Below are 21,238 nucleotides of genomic sequence, written 5' to 3'. Positions count from 1 at the left end.
TTACTGGCATAGTTTTTATGAACATCTTGAAGATTAGCTTTCCTCAAAAGGCCCATGCCATTTCTTTGGTGATAAAGCTGATGGGATTAAGAATAAATCCATTACTGTGAATAATGCATCATGTGATGAGTTATATTGGTTGAGTCTGAGTAACCTCCCTGTCAGAGGTAAATTTAGCACAGGAAATAGTGCCTACCCACTTTGCAGAATCCAGTTCAGTCACATTAAACTTAAATGCGTTACAGCAGAAGACATCAGGCATGGCTTTTCCAGCAAAACACAGTAAAGGAGATGGCAAGTCATGAATGTTTCACAGAAGTCGAGTTAATTCTAGCATTAAGAATCAGCTTTTTGTCGGTATGGTGTACAACACTCAGATTTCAGCCTGCACCACGCTGGGTGTTCATACAAGGGAACACTCCATTAGTCAGCTCCCAGTAGGCCCCTGGCTTATTCCTGTCCTATAGGAATTTTAACAGCATGTTTCTAAGCACAGCCTTCTCTCAGCCTTTGGAACATCACAATTTGCAAGCAAAGCAAAATAGGGGTTAACAAAAGTTGGAGGAAAACGCTCATTGTAACTGTTAAATGTGGATTTGTTTCTTAATCATACCTTAATCATACGTTGGTGTAGAAACATTATTTGTGTGCCTCTATGTAACTTATAATATACTTTTTACAACATATAACTCTATAATCCATGTATATATAAAAACTATCTAAAATATATGCATTTATAATTCATGATATGTAATTATATAACCAAGTTTTAGCTTCTGAAAGGAAAAGCTCATTTACATTTTTACCAGGTACCTCAGAAACTTGGAAATGCTACAGATTAGCCTGATCTATTTTGACTCAGATTATTTATGGTCTGACTAAATGGCAGCCTGTATCCCCGGGGATGTGAAATGTAAGGAAAGATCTAGCACACTTCCAAGTCGTTTTGTTTAATTCATGCAAGTCTATAGGTCTCAGGAATGGGTTTAAGATTTTCTTCATCTAATTTTATGTAGCTTCTTCCCGTTTTACTGCGTTGCTGTGCTCAAGGGGCCACAGCCCAGGGAAAAGTGCTTCTGTTTTGTTCATGGCATTTCAGGCTTAGGGCCAAGCGAAGCTCCACAGGTGTAAATAAAGAGCAGACTTGGTTCTCAGTGTCCCTTGTGCATGACTTATAGCTTAACTCATAAGAGTGAGAAAAAGGTGGACTGAGTTCTCGCCTTATTTAATTCCCCTAGTGACCACTCTGTTGTTTAATCACATTTCTGTAATTGCAGAACCCAGGAAAAGGCTTAAACTTAGTCCATTTGGCTGGAGTTTGTGCTTTTAAATTTCGATCACACTCTTTAAATACACCCTCTATATAGTTCTATGGCCAGGAACTGACTGACTGTTAATCTATTTGACGTTAGAATTATTCCTGTCATTTAGCTTACAGCTTCTTCTTTGAGCAGAGCACTCCAGAAAGATCCCTGGCTCAGAGGCCTTTCTGTTGAACAAGGCTATAGTTTAGAAGGTCCAAAATATTGCTGATATATGAACTGGCAGTTAAAGTCTGACAATATATGTACTGGAAGCCCCTGGCTTATCTTCAGCAGCAGAAGTATGCCAAGCTGTAAGTCTGGTAAATATACGTGATGATCCTTTTCCTTGGATAGTTTGAGTACTAAATGTTCATTTATTTTTTCCAAATGAAAAAAAAAAAACCAATATTAAAACACAGATTTTTTAGGTTTTGCCTCACAACTACATAAGAGTTTTCTGTTTCAGAGAATTGCTCCTGTTTTTATTGAAAAAAGGAAGTTTAAAAGCCATCATTCTATGTCTCCATGCAATTTATCCTTGTGCCAGGTTCCATCAAAACTAAAGAAGGAAAACCCTTGTAATTTAGAATTTGCTCATTAACCAAAATTATGAGATAGACTCTGAACTTGAGCTGTAGAGGAAGCAGAAATGGTTTCAACAACACCCACTGCAACAATTTTGCTCCGTGGGAATTAACACAGACAACATAAAAAAATGTTTAAAAGTTCAGAGATGAGCTTTTCTAACCCAAAGAACCAATTTAACTGTGAGAGCAATTCATCACACTTTCAAAACTGGATCCTGGTCCATATAGTGGAAAAACACCATCAATATGTTCTTTAGCCAGCAGGATGTAGTTTGCTTTTTTAAATGTAAACTCCACCAACCTCTGTTGAACAGGTACCTTGGGCTGCCTGGCCTAAAAGCATATTAACTGGTTGTAATGCAAGACATCTTCATCTTCATGCAAACTGTTAATATTTAATTTAGGCATGCACAGTGAGCAAATACGTAAGTGTATTAATTCCTTTGCAGTTCTCTGATGTATACAGCAGCTCTGTGATTTGATTTGAATTGATTTTGCTGCTAACTCTGGTGACCTCCAATAAAAAATTGTTGCATTCACCACAGTGATTTATGATGGCAAAACTCTCTATTATATAAATACTTTCCAATGCATTAGTCAGAAATCCACTATCTTACTTCATTAAACCAACAAATATAATCAATTCTTATCTGATTTACAGTTTTTTATGCAAGGAAAAATGATTTTACCTTTATGCCAAATGGAGTTAAAATGTAGATCCTGTAATATGAAATGTCTGTGCCTCAGTGTGTAAGTGCCACTAATCAAAATCAGCGTCCACATTCAAGATTTGAGCTCTGATCACAGTCTGGCTTGCACTTTACAGGAATTAAATGCATATGCATGTTTTGATAAACAGTGCTGAACATTAGCACTGTGCCTTTTTGCAGTTAAACAGCCACCTAGTTTTAATCACAACGGAAAGTGAAAGGCATGGCTTAAATCTGAGCATCCAACAAATGACATTAGGAGACAAAGTGTTTACTACCAATTAGTTATGTGGCTCTTCTTTCAAAACATCCCCAAGTACGTTACTATCTGACTGCACATGCTTGTGCACTGATATGTGCATCCTGGAAATATTATACACAGGAATTGCTTCAACCGTATCTGAATTGCAGATACAGGATTTGCTTTCTGTATGTATGGAGACAGAGAATAACACATTTTCAGAAGTAATGCATCTTTTAATTTAGAAGGATAGATGTGCTGCTGAATCTATGGCTCCTCATTACAACACAGAGTCAATAAAAAGAGCTCTCATCCAACTACTGTGGGATCCATCAATAATCCTGCCAGAAACACTAAACACTTCTTTGCTGTAGTGTCCCTCTGGTCCAGTTATTTGGACAATAATTTTGAAGTAAAACTTGTTGGGGGGGAGGTATTTGGTCATTCTTCCAAAACTGATGCTAACCCCTAGAGCAGGGGGGAACAATGAAGGTTTTAAAAACCTAAAGCAGAAAATTAAAACAGTTCTGCGTTTTCTGTGCCTGAGTGATTTACTTATTGAGATACTATAAAGAGGAGAGTAGGAGAGGGAGGGTTCTGTGTGTCCTCTTCCTTTGGCAGCTGTGCTTTACAAAGACTTGAGCAAAATCATCTCAGCCCTCTGGAGGTGACCTCCAGGCTCACCAGTGGAAGGGGACACCTCTTGAGGAGTATCTTGTACATGACAGAACTCACCATCTCCTGGACTTCGGATAGCTCCCAGTATCCGGGCACTGGCCAGTCCGACTTCAGGAGACTTCTTTGGTGTGTTGGCTGTGTTGAACAACTCCAGAAGTCAGCCAAACACCACGTTACTGCAGCACTTGGCTCACGCTCACATCTCGCTGAGACATAGCCCAGGCACAGCTCCGCCGTAACCTTGCGCTGTCTAGAAAGCCCAGACAAACCTGCATGGGCTCTGAATGCTAATGCAGGGGTTGGCTGCCCAAACACGAGGCACTGTGGAGCCTAAGGCCTTGTTAAGATTCCATGCAAAGATGAATGATTAATAGCAAATCCAAGTCATGCTCCAGATTCTGCTGACGCACACACACGCCCCATTCTCCTGCACTGAGCATGGCCCCAGCGTAGGGGAGGCTCTTGCTCTGGCTGCTGCAAGGGCTCTACATTTCTCTTACAGTAATTGTACCCATGCAAAGAGTGCAGTGTGTAAAACCTGTCTACGTGCTGACTTTACACACACCCGTACCAGGCCCAGCAGGGATCACCTTTGTGAACCCATTCAGTCAACATCTGAGCTACAGGAACAGCTCACACAACCAGCCATTGCTAGCCCTCCTGTTCTTTGTCAGCACAGGTTAGACGTCAGTGGGGGACTATTATCAACACACTTAGCATTGCATAACTTACTAGACAAGTTATTTTTGAGCATTTTGGAGTCTCAACGCTTCCAGTTCCGTGGTGGGGTTTTTTTCTGTAAGAAACAGCAGGACCCTATATAGACACCTGAAATGTCATGGGACAGACACCGGAATGAATCTGTGTCTCACCCCCTCAAGCTACAGCAGTAACTCTGCTAGCTGTCAGGAAATAACAGCCCCCTCTCTTTCTCTCTGAAGCAAAACATCTGATCTTGATCAAAAACTCTGTGTCCTACACCATTAATAGAAAATCCAGGAAATACTTGATAGCTGGGAAGGAACAGAACCACAACTCTTTGCAGCATTTAAGAAGAGGGCCTTTATTTTCTGATCCCGCTTTCTGTGATGCAGTAACAAGAGGAAAAGGATAAAAATATTGGTATCAGAGGACTTTTCAGAAAGGATGGATTATAGTTCTTACTAAAGGAATTCAAAGTGGTTTTGATCCATCTAGTTCACTGATATCTATAATATGCAACATCTACAGACTTTTTCCAGCTGATGTAACTTTATCAGCAGGTAGAATGTTGGCATATCTTCTAGGAGTTCCTAAACACCAAACTGCTGTTTCTGGAATTAGAGATTATTTTATATATACTAGGAGAGGCTCCTTGATAGATTTCCCCTAGTTCCAAGCTACCCACACAATTCCATTGCAAGATACTATGAAACCATCTTCACAAAGATATAGTTAAGAGAGACCTCAGATGAATACATAGACAAAGCCCGACTTACAACACCAGAATCCCTTTCAGGAGGTGTTTCTCCTACACAAAAGAGATTACTCAGCCTCTTGCACTGTCAGAGCATTTTCCTGTAAGACTGTACTATTTTTACATTAACTTCACACACAACTGAGCACATAATACATAGGTCAAAATAATTTGTTTCATCTTTTCTTATGTGAAATAAATGTCCTTTTGAGCCCTGTTAAGCCCTGGCACTAGAGATTCTGCATTCTGCAATGTCACACAGTCTGTGCTGAGGTGGGACAGATCAATGACACACTCTTGATTACAAGGTACTTAAGGAGTGGGTCAGGTGTAAGTGCAGCTTTGTAAAGGCTGGCATCTGCAGAAATAGCAAGCCAGAACAGGAACTTACTTTTAATTTGGCATCCCCAGTTTTGCAATTTAGTCCTACTGCTGAATGGTTAAAATGAAAAGCAATGACATAAATAACCCCCAAGGCTCCCTAAGCCGAGGCTGACCAGCTGTTTCAAACATAGCTGCTCATGGGCAGAGGGTAAAGAAAAAAGAGAGTTTTATAACAGCCACAAAAAAGCCTTGATTGTTGTTCATCTGGCTTTACTTTTCCCTGATGGAAATCTGTACTCGGGAGTAGCAAGCAGTGCATGAGCTGAGTCCAGGACACTTGGCTGCCTGTGCCATGGCACTGATGGATGGGAATTACACAGAACTGGGCTTACACAAGCCCTGTTCTGACAGAGTTCTTTCTTGGCTATGCATGTGCTCCAAAATGGAACTTGGAATAAATAAGTGTTTGGAAGATCTCCACGGTTATGGAAAAAATAACAGTTGGCATGTGTTTTCAATAAGATGAAGGCTTATTTCAAAGTTTTTGCCCATGTCTTGCCTAATCTTTTCAGGTAGGTAAAGTGCTTAGCATGTACTTAAAACACCCTAGCAAACTATTGCCATAACAAGGGTATTAAACAAGTTTGACATCAGTTGCAAAAAAACAAGTATTCATTGTGTGACATGTGAGCAGCTTACATTAGCTGCTACAGCACTCTTACAGAGAAAGAAACAGCTATTTGAAATTATAACCCACTTGCCTCCTTGAAAGCAAATAGCCAAAGAAAACACCTCAATAAACAGCAGACTTCCCATTAGTGCAATGTGCTTTGTGCTTAGATTTTTGGCTAAGAAATGAAATGGTCATCTCCTTTGGTGGAGCTGTTTTAGCACGCTGCTAAAAACTCAGACAGAAGACACTTCTTGGGGGCCTAACAGTAGGCAAGCCCTGCTTAAATGGTATTTTGCTATGTGAATTGTATGTTTCTAGGTATGATCTGTAGATCTTTCTTTCAAATATATTTTGTCTACAAATGATTTTGTCCTCAGAATGATGCAAGACCATTTATCTCTTAGTTTCAGGCTTATCACAAGAAATTAAGCACCAGAATGCTCAGTAATTAGAGACCTCACCCTGGAAAATGGATAATGACAGAGTCCTTGAAATCAATGAAGGTTAAAGCTGCATGTTTATAACAACGTTTCTATAAACCCAGGATAAGATGTTGATTAGGATATTATATCAGCCACATAACAATTAAAATTTATACTTAATCCTGTAGGGAGAGTTTATTTTGAGCGTTGCATGACCTCAGATTTATCCAGCAAATAACTCCCCTACTTGGATTCCAAAGACAACAAATACTGTACTTTGTTCAGACTTGTCCCATGTCCGTACACTTCTCACGGATAATCATTCAGGGACATAAACTACATGTGAGGTGTTCCCAAAAATAAATGTCTGCAGAATATCAACAAGCCCAATGTTTTTCTTGGAATGTATAAATGAGCCAAATCACAGACAAAAGTTCCCAGTAAGATAGCTACAGATTGTATGTTGATCCATTTGGGATCTATGGATTGATAAAACAAATAGATCTGATTTTCCCTTGTCCCACCTGAGCGAGAGGCTGCCTAAGAGGTGGTAGATTCCCTAACCCTGGAAACATTCAGGGCCAGGTTGGACAGGGCTCTGAGCAACCTGATCCAGCTGAAGATGCCCCTGCTCATTGCAGGGGGGTTAGACTTTAATGGTCCCTTCCAACCCAAAGCAGTCTGTGATTCCATTATCTTCCAAGGGGCTCTACATGGATAAACAGCAAGTGTTCTTCACCTTTTTCTCACAAATTCCCATTATTAAGAAATTACAACTTTTGGAAATATGATGTTTTAAGTTCTATTTTTAACAGAAGTTTTGTATCTACTCTATGATTTTGCTTTCATATAAGAAATTTTTGGATCAGCCCCTCCTTTGTTTTAATCCCACAGGCAATGAGGGTCTCCAGAACAATATACACAACCTCCTATTTACCACTGAGCAAGAGTGTTCACACAGTACCTAATGCAATGTAAACCTACAGTCTAATTTCTCTGTTTGTGTTCCTTCAATTAAACCCCAAATGTGCCTTTTAAATGCTAGGGAAGATCAGACTTGCTTAAAAATTGGTGCATGCTATTTAAAATAAGTTAAAGATTTTGGGGCAGGTGGAGTTGTTTTAGCACTCTTCAGGACCTACAAGCATTTGGGTGTTTGCAATAAGATGTGTCTTGTTTTCCTAGTCAAGAAGTGAAAAATAAAATTATGAGGGGGAAAAAATATCTGACCTTCTCTAAACACTGCAATTTTTGTCACCTGAAATCAGGTCTACCCTCCATTACCTGCACACAGCACTGTCAGCATGTACATGACTAGGAAGACGAGCTCTAAATCTTTCTGAAAAGTTAAAGTTCCACAGATTTTCACTAGATCTTCCTTTGCCCTAATTCTCTTTTGTCTTTAAATTTGCTCTTACAAAGAACCCGTGAGCTACAGAATTTGATGTATTATTTCTCACTTGTGGCTGCCTTCAACTTTTAAAGTCGATGCCCTGATCTAATTTTAGTGGTTGTGATTCATTTCTATGACTGAAGAGAAAATCACCAGAGAATTGTGTTGTATTGCCTCATCTCTTAATGAACAAAGATAGTGCTGCTCCAAAAAGTTCCGAATTGAAAAGGGTTGAGGTTTTTAGTTTAAATAGTCCACATTGGCCAGTCGAGGGCTTCTTTCTGGCAATGGGAAAGGCTGAGTCAACAACTTTAAATGCTGCAGATCTATAAATTACAGAACGGGTTAGGTAAGAGAACACTATAGACTAATTTTCATGAAAAATACTAGATTGGAACTCTTTCCAGCTCAGCCCAACTCTGTTATTATGCCTTGTTTATGATTTTTAAGCCAAGGCTTATCTGGGCTTCTAAAGTGAATGAAACTCAACACTTGAAGCTAGACAGAGGGAAACTTTCTACACTATGCCTGTTTCTATGCCAGACAGTAAACAACCAAACACGTCCTTCTCCAACATCCTGTGTAGAAGCTTATATTGTTTAAATAACAGCTTTAGACCCAGACAGATAAAATAAGACACATCTGTTGCTTTTTTTCCTCTTAGCCTTAGTATTTGTGTAACAATAAGATTCATTCTCTTAACTGAGTTAAAGCAGGAGTCTTGTTCCTTGTGGCTTTTCTCCTTTTGTTGGATGGTAAGCTGGCAGCATCAATTGTATTAGTGTTTCTGTCAGCACCCACATTAAATATGTTTCTTCAAGAGAGACATCACATTCCAGCCTACTCTGGACATCTAAATTTATATCTTTCATCACAACCATATTGAAATCCAGCTACCACCTGGATTCATGTAGGGTTTACTTAGTGAAAAGCTCTAAACATTTCTGTTCCAAATATCAAATTAAAAATTAGCTGAAGTTTCTATTTAGGCAGAACAGCCAGTAAAACACAGACACTTTCCCCTTTTGCTTCTCTCTTTCTGCTTCTTTGTAGCGTCAGAGCAGATTTCCATATTCCAAACCAGAATTTGGTACATGCTGTGCTTGTTTGGTATTACTTTAGGCTGTGTTTATTTTCCCTTGTTTTACAAGTTTAAAATGCCTCAGTGGCACTGCAGCCTTTAGCACTGTTTTCCATGTCCTGTGAACTTTAGAAATGGATTTCAACAGGGTCTTCTGGGATTTTCCCATTGTGTTGACTGGAGAGCTTAGGCCTAGTATGCCAGCTGAGGGTTAAATTCCCTGATGTCCATGCAGTCTCTGTTCTGGCTTACTGCCTCATTCAAGGGAAAAATAAGCCGGTTTTATGAGCAGAGGACCCCACAGAAGAGGCCCTGGTTCCTACTTTATCTCTGCCCCTCACACCTCTGTCAGCGTTCTCAGGTACAGCCAGTTCTAAGAAGCAGAAACCCAGCAGAGTTTAGATGTAGCCCTGTGCCTATGAAGAAAAGTAATCCAACATTCAGGTCTGCATCAGAACATATGTGGGCTTCCTTCCTGCAGAAATCTAGACAGCAGCTTCACAAGGAAATTCCTCATCCATAAACTTTCAGTACTGCCTCGTTCTTGCTAGGGAGGAGGCTGAGGGGGGACTCATCTCCAGCCAGGTACCACATTCTTTCCCTTCTAGATAAGGTTGAAGTCAACAACCACACTCCCAGAAATGAAGTGGTTTTTTCTCTCTAAGCTAATCAAACGCCTCAGAATTATTCTTGTTTCTAATTTTACCCAGCAGATCTGTCAGGCTGTATTTTCCTAATTTTCATTATCACAGCTAGAACACAAACTTCACGATGCTCAGTCAAACAGCGTTTTGGGCAGGGTACTTTCTTTCCTTCTGGCAAATAGTCATGGTTTCTGCTGAAATGGGGTGACACTGAAACAGTCTCATCTAATTACTTTGAAAAATACCCTGTATCTTCCTTGAAGAGTACAAGTGTGTTTAAGGATCTACAAGCAACAGGAACCATTACAACAAAATTGTATTAACCCCTGTATAACATGTTAATTTGGCACTGAGTTAAACAGCTTCTGTAAAGTGCACCTTTGCAAAAATAATCAGATTCAGAGGCACTAGGCAATGGGGAAGTTACTTTATCATTCTGCAAGGGAATAAAACAAATAAATTACGTGGAGGCTTACGAGTATATTTGCATTTGAGTTTTGTGAGCTCAGATTTCAGCTGTAGCTCTTGCTTTGGCTTTGTGTCCCTTATTACAGAACACCGTGGGATCAGATTTCATCTTTTTCTACAGGTAACTGGTTAGGTTCAGTTGTTAGTTGGGATTTAGCAAGCAAATATATACCATATACAGCCATCTGAGGCCTATTCTATGCATTTCACAAGAGGCCATGACTAATTTTTACTCTGTTTCACTGCAGATGCCATTTATTCTTCAATTTGAACAAAGTCATCTCACTTATCTGAAATAGCCACAATTATTAAGCACAATTATATAAAAACTCCCAAGCCACCCCCAAAAGGAAAATATTGCTATATATAGTTTGTCTACCAATTTCTTTTAGTTTTTTTGTAAGACAAGATGCTCTCAAAATCTGATTCAGGCCAGGCAAAGCCATGACAGGATTGAAACTAAGGTGTTAATTCTGTTCTTGTGAAACTCTACAAGCCTTCTAAAATTCCAGCTCAACAGCAAAATTAAGCACTTGCTTAGCTTTAAACATTTAAGTAGTTTGGCTGAACTGAGGTCTAAAGCTCCCTACTTATAATGGGCGACATAATTTAACTTTAAACTCAGGACCACTGTGAATGAGCTAATGCAGAAATCAATGGTAAAACCTAATGGAAAGTGAGAACATTTGAAGTTTCTTTTTTTTCTTTTGTTTCCTTTGAATCTAATTATGCCCTTTTAGTGCTGTTTTTCCCCTCAGTCCTTTCCATCTACTAGGGCATAATTATAAACCTGCATTTAGGAACACTAATTAAGAACATATCCACAGCAAGAATAGTAGAAAGGTGGACACAGAGAAAGTGTTCGAGCACCTGAGAGCAAATTACTACCCATAAAAAAAGAAACAAAAACAGGAGAGACAATAAGGAAAGGAGAGAAAACAAGATAGCTTGCTATGTGCCAGTAAATAAACTGAAAATTACATTCCCAGATGTACACCTATAGCCTTTCCTGTCAGCACTGCACCAATGTTACTGTCACATGATGGAACATCAGATATATTTCTTGAAGTTTAGAAGATTTTATGTAAGCATCTAGCAAAATAATTAAGCAACCCCTTTGAGCTTCACCCATAAAAGAGCTGCTTTATCTGGTTTTGCAGAATAATAGGGTATTAAAGTATCCCTGGAAATGCCTGTTTACCTGCTAAATGGATGTGTGCAGCCCTAAGTGCAGATACAAATCCTCCAGGAGCAGCTTTTCAGGTGTCATTTTAGGTGATGTTCAACAACAGCACAGCGTGGCTGGGCAGAAGCACAGTTGCACTGAGGAGGCTGAACAGATGTAGGACACTGGCTACAACTTTCCCTCTGTAAGGTCAAGAACCAAAACTTCCAGTGGAAAAAAAAAAATCATTGTAAATTAATCAGGGCAAACAACACAACTCCTGTTCAGAAATTCTGATTAAAAAAAAAAGTAGTCTTTCAATTACCTTGAAGCACACTTGCTCTGAAGTTTCATTCAGGTACACAGGTATTTATATTCAGGCATGACAATTTGCTAATGGGGAGAGAGTGCTGCATCATGTGGTTATTCATATTTGCTTAATGGAAATATAAAAGTGTGATGAAGAGACCTGTTATCCACCTTTCAGGGAAGAAAGCACAACCCCTTTTGATCCTATTTGATTTCAAGTCTTTTCTTAGCCTGTCCAAAAGTATGACATGCCATATTTTAGACAGCCATGTAATCCAGAGGATTTCAGCTCAGTCTTTGTTTCACATGAAATTTGGAGGTGGAAACCAGCATTTTGTTATAATATAAGTGCTTGGCAAAATACCTAAAAGCAAAGAATCATATATAATATAGAAAGACTGACTCCTTGTTCATGCTCAACAAAGTCAGTCACAGGTGCTGTAAAAACATTATTGTTACTTGAAATACTTTAGTAGCCTCCAAAACGATTTTACAGTGACCATCACAAAATCATTAGCTGTAACAAGATGAAATGGAAGGTAAATACTTAGTGGATTATGTATGAGAGATTATGAATATGACCAGGGTAATTTTTATCCATTTTAAGGGACCTATGCAAAAGACAGTAATTATGGAAGGCACTGCCAGCAGAAAACACAGGAGCAAAGGACAGCATGCTGTAAAAGGTGTTAAAAAGTGCCTGAAAAAGCACTGAAAGTCTGGATTCGCATTTGCCTAATTGCTAGAGCTGTCAGAAAACCCTTCCACCTAGTTCTTTGTGCCTAGAGTTGCTTTAAAATACTGGTGCAGCCAAAATAACATGGATTGAGCTGCAGCTGTGTCCTCAGCTGGAATTAAAGCTACAGGTCCTCCTACACAGAAGCAGCTTTACTGTAGCCCCACTTTCTCCTGGAAAAAATGGATGAGCAAATTCCCTTTAGGGCAAGGACACCTATAGGCTGAGCAGATTAACAGACCTTACAGCATACTATTGTAGCTAATCAGTCCAGGAATAAACTTCCTAAGGAATGCCAAACCAAACAGGAGAGACCCTGGCAATGAAAATACAACCCTCCTTACTGACACCTGGCATTTTTCCCACTGCCCTGGTACATCCACACTCAGTTCACAAGAACTGAGACTGTCTGCAGCGAGGGATGACTTTGTCCCAGCAGTTTTCATGTTGCAGAGGCCTTTCCAAAGTTCTGTGTGTCCGTTTCTTGAAAACCAGCTACTTTGAAAATGCTTTAAATTGAGAAGCCAAAACCACAACTGTCTTAAAACTTCAGGCTTCTCGTGGGGAATGCCAAAGATAAAGCTTTTCCAAGCTTTTCAACTATCCTTTTTCTTCCCCCCTTCAGTTATATTATAAGCTAAGCCTGGTTCCAGAGAGCCTGTAGAACATATAAATTAGCAAAACAACCAACCTTGATTTACTCCATGTGTGAGCTGTGCTAAGTACAGTGACAAGTTACACACTGAGAAAACACAGCATGGCTCTGTAATATTTCCAGGCTCTGTGTGTAGGAGACACCAAGGAACTCAGCTTGCAGTTAAATATTTGGTATTCAGTCATATTTGTGCATAAAATGTTTAATTTCTTGGCTTCCGATTATTCATGAGCAACCAACACTCAACAGGAACATTTTGGTGGAACATTTGGCCCTCTCAATATAGGCTGCTTGTTGATTGTATGCAAGTTCTTAGAAAATCAGAGCCCTGGTGCTTGTATTCAAAATTCTAAATTTAATTGCTGTAACTGTTCTGCAACTGTTGCTCCAAAAGGCCTGGTTTAACTAATGCTCATAGCCTAGATCATAATCCCACAAGATGAACTAACACAGTCGGTTCAAACACAAAAGAACTCAGCGATGGAGAGAGCGGGACATAAAACACCCTCCATCCATTTTGGTGACAGGTTTCTACAATAAAAGTAAGAGTCCAAGGGTCATATTCACCAGGGCTGGCACAGGAAATCACATCCCAGAGCTCCAATGACAGATTCATCTCGCAATTGGATACTCCCTGCACTTCCTCATTTACTCTGTTTCCCACTGGTGAGCTCGTGCTTTGCTCAGACAGGGAACGTACCCAGCTGATGTGTCCTCTGGCAGCTCTCAGTGCCAACTGCCCTTTCTCCCATCTGGGACAGCAGCAGCTTCCCTGCTTAGCAGTTTTGCAACACTGCTTCTACCTTTCTCACATCGACTTCCCCTCCATTTTGAGCCTTCCCGTATGAACTGGACTCCCATTTACCAGTGGAAAAGTGAAATATCGTGAAATAATTTTCCTGCACGGCAATCAACCGCAATTCAACTCTTCAAACGTGCAACTAAAGTAGAATAATTTGGAATCAGGACCCTTTATTTTTCTTTTCTTTTCTTCTTCGCCCTCCACTGTGCTTTATTGATAGGTGAAAGGCTAATTTAGTCTCAAGAGTGTTCTGCGTCCACCCCAACTATTTCATTTCAGTAAATAACCTTGCTGTGAATTCATTTTAATTAGTGATTTCGTACTTGGAATTGTGCAGTCGTAATACAGTAGGCGTGAGGATCTATTGAAATCGCATAAGAAAGTATAATTATTTTCAAAAGCTCTGTTGGAGTAATGCAGGCAAGAAATTCTCCTGCTGTCATCTGTTTTCTGTGTCCAAGGTATCATTAGCACTTCACATTCTGTCTGTATTTATGAAAGGGTAGATGCTTGGACTTCAGGTTGTGCAGGATGCTCCCACAGTGCTGGAGATTTTTCGTTCTTTATTTGTTGTTCCTTGCTGAGATCATTATAATGAGGACAAGATTTCTACTTTATTCAACAACTTTGGTCTAATTGACTGAAAGATATTACAAAGAAACATAGGAACGAAACCTTGAGATTCAGAAGGATTTTCTCAACTTTATGGGCCTGGACTAGGATTTTTTCATGCAATGTGGAATAAATGAAGTGGGGTCTAAGAATAAAAAATCAAAACCTTGTCATACATGTTACTGCCAACTGCAGGCTGACAAAGAAGAGGTTGGAGAAGCCGTGAAAGAAAAATCTTTTAGAGCCATAAGTTCATTTCAGATACGAATCTGAACTTGCAAACAGGATGCTGGGCTTCAGCCCAGAGGTATAAAATTAAAGGGGCTGACAACGTACAAGAAGATGATGAAATCAGGCATTAGATGCAGCTCAGTTCATTGCAGGACACACGCACAGCGGCACAGAACAAAAGGAATGCTAAAGGCCAAATGGATTCCTAAAGACTACACTAGGCTGCACTTGATGTGCGAGTTCCCTTGGAGGCCCTTTTTGTCTTTTATGCAAAATTATCGTGTTTAAGAACACTGCCAGAAATTCACTGGCACATCAATGAAAACAAGGAGCTTGTTCTTAAAATGTAGGCAATTTACACCTACTTAGAGCGACTATAGTTAAGGAACACATACGCATGAGCTGTCAGATCTGCTCCCTTCAACTCCCTCGTCGTGTCGGTGTGGACATGTTGGCAGGTTTCCTGACCTGCACACAGCCTGAAGGAGTGGGCTGCCTTCAGCTGTCCGACTTGCTGGCATCTGATCCAGGATTCTCAGGCCTGGAAAGAGCAGCCTGGATGGGGGGGAAGAGCACCAAGGTCTCAACAGCACTCAGTCCCTCTGCAAAGAAAGGCTGCTCCTCATTTCTGGGAGAAGGATGACGGCGGGGACAACCAGCGTATCTTTGCATTCCCATCTCCCTTTGCTTTTGGATCTTAAATCTCTTAAGAGGGGAAGTAGCTGCAAAACTTAGATCTAGTCCATGTCTAAGCCCAGACCCTTCTCTGACACAAACAGCAGCTCTTGAGCACGCTGGCATTTCCGAGGGGGAACTGTGCTGCTCTGCGGAGGGAGCGTGGCAGTCCTCGGGCTCCGCTCTCCGTGGGCTTGGAGTGGCAGCTGCCACTTAATGGAGTGTGGCAGCATCGAGTCTAACACAGCTGACTCCGGTAATGCTTCAGCCGGTGGCAGGGCTGTTTTGTCACACGCAGATTTTGTGTTGATAGCTCTAGTGAAGTACCCGACAATAGTCAGCGGGGAGAGAAAAGCTGATGGTTTCAGAACAAATTCATAGGAAAAGTAGCGAAATGGGAGTGTTGATGTTCCATTTCAAGTTTTACTAGTTCAGAAAACAAGACTTTTAAAACCTTGTAAAATTACAGATTACAAAAGCAATTTACTGAAGCTGCCATGCCTCTGAATGTGTATCTCACTGAAAAGCCTGACAGTGTCCCTGCTTGCGCTTCCCTCGATGCAGACCCGGCATCTGCTTTATCCATCCCTCATTTGTATTCCATTATTTCACCATTTCTCCTGACTAGATCTCAAATTTCTCAAATCTTAAACACCAGCATCTCCAAATGAGAGGAGCCTGGCTGCCAGGGAGAAGGAGCTTGTATGTGGCCTCCTCAGCACAGCAGCATCCTTCCCTGTGGCAGTAGAGCGCTGCTAATTAATTACCTGTACATTGCTCCAGGCGGGAAGGGGTTTGAATCAAGAGGATCAAACAAGTAGTAGTTTTGTTTCCAGAGAAACCTCAGGGTAAATTATATACAGAGGGTGTCATGAGATCACCTGTCCGAATTCATCAATATTGAGGGCTTTGGAAGAGCGGAAAGATGAGGGCATGGAAAGATGAGGACTGAGAGTTCAGAAAGCAATCGGGTCACCTGAAATAGAGCAGCCCTACAACCTGGGGTCAAAAACAGGGGAGAAGGGGAAAATTAAAAAGGAATCCGAAGTATGAATGTTTAGTCAGTGATGGAAGAAATTAAGACTGAGGTGTATTTGCCTGGGCTTTTCTATGGGATGCTTGAGAAGAAATCTGAGAAACCTGCATAAACTTAAAAACAATTTGTAACAAAGTGACTCAACAGAAGAGCGTTTAAAGGCCTAGAGAGGGGAGGATGAAGAGATAAGATAAAAAGGTCACTATGCCAAGACCTCACAAATTCTGAATTGTATGTATTCTTAACTATCTAAGTCTTAAAAGGAAAGAGAATTTGCATATTGAAGTTGCAAAGTGGAACAGAGTCTGGTCTGTTTTTTGCAGATAAAGCTTCCCAAATATTGTGTATCACTGAGGGAAACAAAGCACAAAAACTAAGTTCTTCTGAGAAAAATAAGGACTGAAATCAAGAAATAAACAGGAACCCCCCCCCCATATTTATCCCCACCTGCTGCCTTGCAGTTGCTGGAATTTGAACATCTTGGATGCATCTGTCTGCACTGGGCAAGTAATTGCTGTTTACCATCCTAGGGGAATGCCAGGAAAGCACAGGGAGATCACAATCCTCCGAGACTGGCCCTCTTTTTCATAAAGTATGCTCAACGAAGCTATGATCACTTAGAACACCTGATGATGTGCCTCCCCCTGGTAACCAAACCTCTGCTTTTCCCAGATATGGCAATCTTAAACATAAAAGAGCGAGGAAATTGTCCACTCCGTTTATACTGCTGAAATCTGAGTTGGAACAGGTACACTTATCTCCCAGGAAAATGGTCTCGGTTAATATCCTGGGAAGGGATGCACCCTTGGGAAGCGAGTGCGCTCCACAGAGCTGTTCAAGGAAAGGCAGAGGGACACGCTGCTTGTTTTCCACCTCCCACTCTCTTCTGCATTTGGCTCACCGTGCATGATAGGAGTAAAGGAGAGATTGTGTTCCCATCTGACTGTTTCGGTGTTCCACAGATGAGCAAGTACCCCAAACTGCACACTAATGTCAGCTCAAAGCACACTCTGGCCCTAGACCAAAATTAGCCCCTCCTTGTTCTTTATGAGTGGAAAAAGTAGGTGGTTGAACACAGGGGACTCAGGCTGATGAGACACTACATTAGCACCACTTTTTGGGTCTCCAAATTAGGATGCAGAAGAAGAATGCGGGCTCTGCCTTAGCCAAATGTAAAGGGAACATTTTTGCATATTTTTGATATGTGATCTTATCAGCAGACAGCTTTTTCTTTTCAGTAATATAAATCCTGGTAATTCCACAGCACAGAAATCTGACAGTAGAGAAAGTAATCTTTATGATGGCTAAAAGTCTTTGCACAGCATATATTGCAGCTTAGGATAATTATTTATTGCTGGTGTTACCATCGCTGAGCCTTTAATGCACTTGTGGCCAGCGGGCAGAAAATAAGCAACCCCTGGTGACAAAGGCAAGAATGCACTTCTTCACGTGGCAAGGAACTTTTTAAAGTTCCTGACAGGCTGTAATATCTTTCCCCTCCATGCAAGAGTATTAAAATACAAACTTTGGATGTATAAATCAGAGCAGGGTGAGTTCACTCCTGTGCCAAGAGGGAGCCAAATGAATCCCAGGGATGTTAAAGCTGGAAGGGGCCTCCTAGATCATCTTGTTCTGCCTCCCTTCCCCTTGCCATTAACAGCTGCTGGTGTCACAAGAGCAGAATGTTAAACAGCACAAGTATGGGGAAGGAATTCTGGGCTCTCCCCTCTGGCTGCTCAGCAGTGCATTAACATTTTCTACAATATATTTACTACAGCTTCCTTTTTCTATATCTTTCTATTTCCTCACACACCATATCTGATACTCACATCACCACCTCTACAGTTATGGTGAACTTTCTTTAACTAAGTTGTTCCACTGTAAGTGACCTTCCCTCAGGAATGCCTTTTTCTCCCAACGCATAAAAAGAATTTTCTTTTTTCTGGTTTCGGCCCATTGCACCTTTTAAATACTCAATAATTCCTTCCCATCTTTACTGCCACTGTAGCTATGATGTTTATAAGCAAGTGCATCCCTTCCTTATTGCTTCAGTATGGAGGCATGGAAGTGACAGCCACATGATAAATAGCCAAACTGAGGAATCACACCGGAGACTTCCAAAGCCATAAAGAGGAATTATCCATCCCAAGTGCAGGCATGTGTGTATGCACACAGGTGTCCAAAAGCAGAAGGAAAGAGAGAAAGGATTTTCAGCAAGGCTAATATTCCTCCATGAGGAACGAGTCTTTTAAGATGCTTTGAGAGCAGCGAGGTGGATCTATCAGTATGCAATTTTATTTATTTCCACTTCACAGAAACAATCACTCTGGAGATGAAATAAGTCAGAGGAGGTGATCCTGTCCACCTCTTTGCCATTAGGCACTGCATAATAATACTTCATGTTCTCTGTATTTAGGTCTCTTTCTTCCCCATATTTCTTATCTCACTAATATGCTTATTAAAGCTTTTGAATATCTTTAGACCACTTGCCTGTATTAGCTTTCTGCTTTCTGAATACCAGAGTACTTGCCCAGCACTCTTGTGATACATCATCTGAATGTAGGCTGGTTTTTCCTATTATGCAAATATTATTTTACTGAGAGTTTGATCTGTTTTTCATGTATATTAAAGAGTATAACAGCTACTACTGTTATCAGTAGCAGCAACTTGCTAATTCCTGAAACAAATAATGTTAATGCTGGTGGTATAAGCTTAGTAAAAGATATTGTATGTAAAAAGGGTTGGAAAAACAAAAAAGGTCCAGTATGTCCTGAGGAAATGGCTCGCTGTTTCCTCTGGCTGAACAATTTAAATATTGTTAAATATCAAGTTTTTATCTACTATAAAAACTTGACTGGATGATCTCGCATGGGTTTCAAGTTTAGTTCAGACCTGTTTTTTTTCAAAAAGCCTTTTTTTTTTAATATAGTTCAAAGCTCCATAAGTTAGGTGCAGAGATGGTACCATAGCAACCACGAGAAAGTAAGTTTAAACACTGAGAAAATGAGCTTTTTGCTTTCTAATAGCAGAGCTTTCATATTCATATCTTCTTGCTGGGTTTGAAACACCTGTTTCTATTTCAGCTGACTTTGCTGAGAGAACAGAAGCTGTATGGCATTACTGAAGTACAATAAAATAAACCTGTTTCCTGTGAATATTCTTTGGTCATGGGCAAACAGAAAACTGAATTATGAATGGTGAGGAATTAATTTAAAAACTAAATTAAATACCATTTCCTTGAAATGGAATGTGGGGTTTTTTGGTATGAAACAGAATTGGTTCCCACAATGGATACAAGAATAAACATACTTTTTCTGCTGACTCAGGAAAATCAAATAAATCCAAACAAATCACTACTGTGATTTTCTTAAATCAGTTTTGAGGCTTTCTGCTCTTTCTGCACAATAATGTGGATTTTGTCAGAACAGCTGAGGGACTGAGAGTTCAGTGTCCTGGCATGTTGCTGACTTTTTCTGTTTGCCTGTCTTGAGTTTAAGGTCGAGACTCATCTTGGATTTGCATCTTTGTTTTTAAAGGTCTTGGTGTCTGGAAAAGTGGGTGTGAAATGCTGACTTAAATAGCATCTCTTCTAGTAACATCTCCACATGCCTGTGTAGCCACGTAACAAGAAAGGCAAGGGACAATAATCAGTGAAGACTTTTTAACTAAAAGACTCAAAAAAAAAAGTTTATCTTGAATCCTTTTGCCTTCTCCATTATATTTTTAAGTAGGACAATTTGTCCTGTCAGTATATTAATTGCAAGAGATACAGAGGGTCTTAGAGTCATAGAAAGGATGTCACACCAGGCACACCCTCAAATTTTGATTTATCCCGAAGTGAAATGATTTCTACCCAAGAGGAATCTCAGTATGCCCACGCTGCAGTTAATGAGAAGTGAACTTTGGGTGAAAACACACATAAATCTGACCAATTCTCCCTTCCAAGCAGTCAGCCTCCCAAACATACACCAAGACCTCTAAAGCTGTAACAGAAAAAAATAGTCCCAAATACACCATTTTGCAACCTTGTGCCCTCCTCGTTAATGTGGGGACGGGTGAGGCGGAAGAGACGTGTCCCTGCAATCTGGATCCCTGTCAGACATATTGTGGTGCCTCTGAAAGGCAAAGATGGGGAGGAAAAGGCAGGAAATGAGCGAGCAGAGCTCCTGGATGTTGGTGTGATGGCTGAGCTTGTCTGGGAGCTGGAGAGCTTCCAGCCCCAGCGCTGTGGAGGAGAGTTGAAGAGCTGACAGCTGCCGCACTTGACCCCCCGCAATTCCGCAATTCCCCACCGCCTGCAGGGCCCAGCTGGGGCCACGGGTGCTCAGGGCCACCCTGGGGTGATCACACCCCCATGGCCTCCTGTGCCAGCACAGGTAGAGCTGCAGAACTTGTGAAAATAACGGGATGAAAATAATTCCCTATTCTTATACCGTAAATGCAAATATTACACTTCCTCCCCACTGTTTCCACACCCGATTTCCATGGAAAGCAAGTCAAAACGAGAAGTTCTTGAAGAGGTTTTTGCCCCATCACTGTGAAGCAGCAACCACTTAGAAATGAAACCTCTAAACTTGTAACTTCAGTTCATCTTTTGCATGACTAACCACACCTCAGGTTTCAGTTGTCCGAGAAGTAGCATTATAATTCCTCACACCAACCCGTGCAAAGCCTTGGAAATTATGGAGCTTTACAATGGACCTAAAATTCTTAGGTCCAGGTTACAGAGGGATTCTCCAAACCCCAGAGCTATGCAAATGGGCTGCAGTTATGCAGAGCAGAGCTCTGAAGGACACACTGAGATCCCTACCCCACACCTCCTTCGTACCTGAGGGAAGGCAGCTCCACTGCCATCATTAGTGCTCTTATTTCTGGCTTACATAGTTTTTCAGTACGTGCTACTGACACATCTTCATTTTCCCTGTACATTTTGTATTGCAATGTCATTACTGATGACTTATTAGCAGTAAAATAACAACAGTACCAAGAACAGCTGTGGTGGAGAGGTATTGATTATTGAATAATATATTATTAAA

General features: G+C 40.7%; 1 protein-coding gene across 1 annotated transcript in view; it reads left to right on the top strand.

Moving 5' to 3' along the window:
* Nucleotides 1-21,238, top strand: part of NDST4 (N-deacetylase and N-sulfotransferase 4) — a 100,837-nt gene that overhangs the window by 1,707 nt on the left and 77,892 nt on the right. The window lies entirely within an intron of this gene.

This window comes from Pipra filicauda, unplaced genomic scaffold, assembly GCF_003945595.2.
Source record: "Pipra filicauda isolate LSUMZ 115617 unplaced genomic scaffold, ASM394559v2 scaffold389_size666192_pilon, whole genome shotgun sequence".
Taxonomy (NCBI): Eukaryota; Metazoa; Chordata; class Aves; order Passeriformes; family Pipridae; genus Pipra; species Pipra filicauda.
The sequence above is the reverse complement of the archived record's forward strand: the minus strand, read 5'-3'. Positions and strand labels throughout refer to the sequence as shown.